This window comes from Rattus norvegicus, chromosome 19 (assembly GCF_021556685.1).
Source record: "Rattus norvegicus strain SHRSP/BbbUtx chromosome 19, alternate assembly SHRSP_T2T, whole genome shotgun sequence".
Taxonomy (NCBI): domain Eukaryota; kingdom Metazoa; phylum Chordata; class Mammalia; order Rodentia; family Muridae; genus Rattus; species Rattus norvegicus.
The window spans coordinates 30,785,611-30,791,417 of NC_141552.1; the positions used below are offsets into that span (position 1 = coordinate 30,785,611).

General features: G+C 45.5%; 1 pseudogene; it reads left to right on the forward strand.

Annotated features, from left to right (window-relative positions):
- The first annotated feature begins 327 nt into the window (after positions 1–327).
- Mif-ps3 (macrophage migration inhibitory factor, pseudogene 3) lies at positions 328–655 on the forward strand (annotated as a pseudogene).
- The last annotated feature ends 5,152 nt before the right edge of the window (positions 656–5,807 follow it).

The following is a 5,807-nucleotide window of genomic DNA, read 5'->3' on the forward strand; positions in this document are numbered from 1 at the left end:
TGGTTGTTGAGGTACAGTGTGTTGTTGGGGGGTTGGGATGGAGTGGACTGTGGGTAGTCACTGTGGTTCCAAGGACAGCTACCAAATGGCATCTGTTGCTGATGTCACTAACCTTCAGATGTGTGTTTGAGTAACTAAGCAGTTTGAGTATCAGGGAACAGTTGCTGAATTGTTTCCACTTGGTGGGAGAACCTCATTCAAACAAGATTTCCATTGATCAGGATCAGCTGTGCAACTGGGATTCCTTCTGAGTAAAACGGTGACACAGGACACCATGCTTTGCACCGTTCTCCAATCCTCGATTGCAGTCTCTCCGCTACCGTGCCTATGTTCATCGTGAACACCAATATTCCCTGTGCCTCCATGCCGGAGTGTTTCTCTCCGAGCTCACCCAGCAGCTGGTGCAGGCCACGGGCGAGCCAGCATAGTACACCACAATGCATGTGGTCCTGGACCAGCTCATGACTTTCAGCGGCACGAACGACCCCTGGGCCCTCTCTAGCCTGCATAGCATCGGCAAGATCGGCGGCACCCAGAACCGCAACTATAGCAAGCTGCTGTCTGATCTCCTGCACATCAGTCCGGCCCGGTTTACATCAAGTATTACGACATGAACGCAGCCAAGGTGGGCTGGAACAGTTCCACCTTCTCTTGAGTCCTGGCCTCACTTACCTGCACCGCTGTTCTTTGAGGCTTGCTGCAGGCAGTGTTCTGTGTTTATCCACTCATAACGTTGCGACATAGGACTATACCGAGAATTTTGGTTTCTTTAAAAACACAGTTATAGTATATGAATATGTTTTTGTTTTAATCCCAGGTATGGGATAAGAGGCTGCTTCATAACAGGTGATTGTGATATGCCTCGTGCACTTGAAGGGGCGTGATCTTTGCCAGCTGCAGATTTAATTCTGGCAACGCTGGTGACGGTATAAATGGGAGACTGCCAAGCGGGTCTGGGGCTGGCAGCTGCTTCCCCTGCCGGCCCTCCTGCCTCTGCTACTGCCTCTGCCACTGCCTCAGCTGCTGCCCCAGCCTTTGCCCCAGCTTCTGCCCCAGCTACTGCCCCTGCTGCCAGTGCTGCTGGTCTCTGCTGGTCCCTTCTGGATCCTGCTGCTTCGTTTGCTGTTGCTATTTGCTATTGTTGGATTGCTTATTTGTCAAACTGCTGGCTATCCTGATGATGAAGATTGGACTTGCCCCAAGGACCCTAATGCCCCTAATAAGCAGTAAAGTAGCCCGAAGAGGTCTACGACTCCTTATAAGAATTGAAAAAGTATTGCAAAAAAAAAAAAAAACCAAAAACAAAAACAAAAACAAAAACAGTCCCAGCACAGGAGAGATCTATCTTTTGAGTTAGTGGCCAATTGGATTCTGTTTGTCTCCCCGTGAGCAATAGCTGGTGTGAGGCGTGGGGGTGGAAGGACTTGAACCTGGGTTGTGTTCAGGTATTAGTTCAAATCCTTACTCCTCCTCTAGTGTCTGTGTAACTGAGGGGGTTACTTTAATTCTCTGCTTCAGTTTCCTCACTATAAGATGGACCAATTAGCTGTCACTGAAGAGTTGTAGGCATTAGAATAAGTACTTGTTAGGTGTAAGCTCCAAGCTGGTGTGTATGTGTGTGTGCTTTAAAATTATATTTTTAGTTCCTTCTTTCCATTTTTATGTGTCCAGTCTATCCTTTCAGAGAAGAAAGGAACTCAGTCAATACTCTCCCTTTAAGGTTTTAGGGACTTAATGTGTTGGTACTTCCCAGGGAAATTGCAGTTTTGAAAGGAAGAGCTGTGGTGTCTGAGTTAGGGAACGTCTTGCAGATGGGTCGCTGCTGGATTGGTAGCATTTGGAGGGGACAGGGGCCCTGAAATTAAATCTGATAAAGGAACACAGTCTTCACAATTTGGGTGAAGCTGGCTTTCCCAGTTTTCAGTGAAGAGGGAAGAGGAAGCTTTACAGGGAGGCCACCCTCCCCACCTCTCCCTCCTTCCTCTGGCCATGTTGAAGAGTTTGCCTACAGCTTTTTTTTTTTTTTTCCGAGCGGGACAACTGAAATATCTTCTAGCTATTTGTTCCAGTAGTTCAATATAAATTCTCGGTTATATCAAATATTTGATATTTTAGGAAATCAGTCTTGTTAAATTAAAGTGCATACGATGGCATTTTAAGGTCACCTTGGTATGATCAAACATGACGCTGACATTTACAATCCGTTTCCATCGCCTCTCACATGTTTCCTTGCCTGTTAAACCCGGGCTTCTCAAATTTAAAGGAGTTTAAAATCTAATGACACAATTATAGATACTGTACACGAATTTCTAACTGCCCACTAATTTTTCTGCAATTACAAAATCTTTATATATCCCATTCCAGTCATCTGAAAAAAAGACAAAAAAAAAAAAAAAAAAACCAAAAAACCCCGAGGTGGTTGTTATAATATTGCCTGCTTAAGTATAAACCAGTACAAACATTAAATATTGTATTTACTCCTTAATTTTATAGAATTTGCTCATATAAAAAAACTGAAATGAATTTACATATTGCAAAAGGAAGCCACAGTGAGACCTTGTTATCAGGCCCCCCTAAGGTACAGTGCTCAGAGTGGGGTGTCCGGACCCTGATCCCACATATTGGCTCTGCCTCTATTTTGGACACCCCTGACTTCAATCTCATGTTCCCAGCAAGTCCCCCAGGGAAACTAAAGGCCTCCATGAGTGGAAGAAGATCCATGGCTTCCTTCCCTACAGCTCAGGTCAGCCTGGCTGCCCCACACCCTCACATTTTCCTTTCTTAGGGGGAGCTGGGGAACTGCTCACACTTACCTGGATTGGAGGAGTGGTCACAGCTTACCAGGCTTGGGGCCAGTGAGAGTGAAGGATCTGCTTTGGTCCTACCAACCTTCTCCTCATGCCTACTGTCCACTCCTTTTCAGGAGTCAGGAAACATTTCAGTCTCCAGCGTTTCGAACATTAGGTCAGACTCTGTCTACTGGCCTTCCATCCCTCACCAAGAGAGTGACTGATGGAGGAGACAGACAGATGCCTCACAATGGTTAGACAAGGACTTTTATTTATTTATAAAAAAAAATCTTAAAAGTAAATTAGAAATACAAATTTAAAAACTTGCCATTGATAATGTAAACAAAGTAAAACAGAGCTTTGTGGAGACCAGTTGTCCCTTACAGAGTGACTTTTGTCCATAGTGTCAGGTATGTGGGCTTTCTGTCATTTTTGCTGTTATTGAAGACCAGCCTTAGTCCGTGGTGATCTGATAGGACGCATGGGATTATTTCTATCTTCTTGTATCTGTTGAGGTCTGTTTCGTGACTGACTATGTGGTCAGTTTTGGAGAAGGTACCATGAAGTACTGAGAAGAAGGTATATTCTTTTGTTTTAGGATGAAATGTCCTATAGATGTCTGTTAAATCCATTTGGTTCATAACTACTTTTAGTTTCTCTGTGTCTCTGTTTAGTTTCTGTTTCCATGATCTGTCCATTGCTGAGAGTGGGATGTTGAAGTCTCCCACTATTATTGTGTGAGGTGCAATGTGTGCTTTGAGCTTTAGTAAGGTTTCTTTTATGAATATGGGTGCCCTTGCATTTGGAGCATAGATATTCAGGATTGAGAGTTCATCTTGGTGGATTTCTTCCTTTGATGAGTATGAAGTGTCCTGCCTTGTCTTTCTGATACTTGAAGGTTGACACAGGAAACTTCGGGGGGCCCTGATGCTTCAGACTGTATAGAAGCAGCTTCCCCAGTTTGCCCCGGCGCTCTTTGCCTTCACCCTGGGAGCCTCTGATGAAGGCGAAATTGGCTTTTATTCTTTCTTAGATAGCAATTAATCTAGTGCCTGCCCCGGATCAGTAAAGGCATAAAAATAATGCAATAACCACATCAGCTATCCAGATTTAAACTACCCAAAGCATAATACATCCAGGGCTTGGGAAATGGCTCAGTGGGTGAAATGCTTGCCTGTAGGCATGGGGACCAGAGTTCAGATCTCCAGATGCAAATGCTGGTTGGGAGTGGCCATGTTCATCAATTCCACTCAACTCCTTTGCCTGTAGCCTTGCTATGTAGCCAGGACGACCTTAAATTCAACCCTCTCACCTCTGCCTCCCAAGTACTGGCCTTACACAGATGGGATACCATACCTAGCTACACAGCTTTTGTTATTTTATCTTTTTTTTTTCTCGGAGCTGAGGACCGAACCCAGGGCCTTGCGCTTGCTAGGCAAGTGCTCTACCACTGAGCTAAATCCCCAACCCCGCTACACAGCTTTTAAATTGAGCTGTTGCATTTTTTTTAATGCTGGGAGTTCTTTACATATTTTGGATATGAATCTCCTGTCAGATACATAATCCTCAAATATTTCTAGACACTCTGAGCTGTCTTTGCATGAGGTCGATAATCCCCTTTGATACACAAAGCTTTTAATTTCAATGAAACCCAACTTACTTTTTCTTATGTTCCCTCTAGTTTGGGTTCATTTCAAAGCCACTGTTAAGAAGCTTTATCCCGTGTTTCCTTCTAAGCATGTTGTAGCCCTAAGTCTTCTGTTTAAATTCTTGATCCATTTTGAGGAACTTTTGTGTATGGTGAGGCTAGCCTGAGCTACAGCGTAAGAGCGTAAGAACCTGGAGGAGGGATGAGAGAGCAAGAGAGAGAGGAGAGGAGAGGAGAGGAGAGAGAGAGAGAGAGAGAGAGAGAGAGAGAGAGAGAGGAAGAAAGGAAGGGATAGAGGAGGGAGAGCAGGGAGAGGAGGAGGCTAGCCTGAGCTACAGCGTAAGAGCGTAAGAAGATGGAGGAGGGATGAGAGAGCAAGAGAGAGAGAGGAGAGGAGAGAGAGAGAGAGAGAGAGAGAGAGAGAGAGAGAGAGAGAGAGAGGAAGAAAGGAAGGGATAGAGGAGGGGGAGCAGGGAGAGGAGGAGATGGAGGGAGGGTGAGGCAGATGGGGATGGGGAGAGGCAGGAGGAAGAGGTCCTTCTGTGTCAGCTTCCCAAGTGCTGGGGTTATAGGCAGGTACCACCATGTTAAGCCTGAGAGTTCTTCTACTGGTTTTATACTTCGTGCACAGATCAGTCTCACAGTGACATTATATTCGCTTCTTATGCCACTACTGTCCTCCCCTGACGAAAGGGGGTTAGTCAGACTGAGAAGGAAAGTATCTAGGTTAGAGATAATCGAGCCACCAGGGAAAATGCTGTGTTTAGTTTTAGAGAAAGAAGGGCAGAAAAACTATTTTTAATGAAATGTGAGTTGCAAGACAACTGGTCATTGAAATTTCAGAAATAAACACGTAAAACAGAAAATTGAAGATCAAAATAATGCAAGCACAAATAAGGCCCCCCACCCGCAATGAATGTGATGTTCAGAGATGCTGCTTCTTGGTTGGGGTGAGATGCTCGCCCTCTGAAGACTTAGTTCTGTAGTCAGGATTAGCCCATGCTCCACCCTCACTCCTCCTCTGGTCCACATGGTTCCTCCCTGCTATGGCGGTAAGGGTGTTGAGGGTCTCTCAGACTTAGCCTTCCTTCCCATCTTTTTGCTGCTATCTGCTGCTCCCAGCAGGATGCTATACCACGTGGTATGTTCTGTCACAGTCTTCCTGGGGCCCCATCCATTCACTGCTACACAGGAGATGTGTATTGGGTGGTGGTGGGAAGTCCTGTAGATTTCTTAACCTTAGGCACCCGTAGTCCCTCTCTGGAGCTGTGTTTAATGAGTCGCTTACACCTCTAGTTGGTGTGGTGCGAGCGTGTGCCTGCAGGGCGGTGGTGGTATGGGTTGGAAACCTCTGGATTTCCGATTCCCAT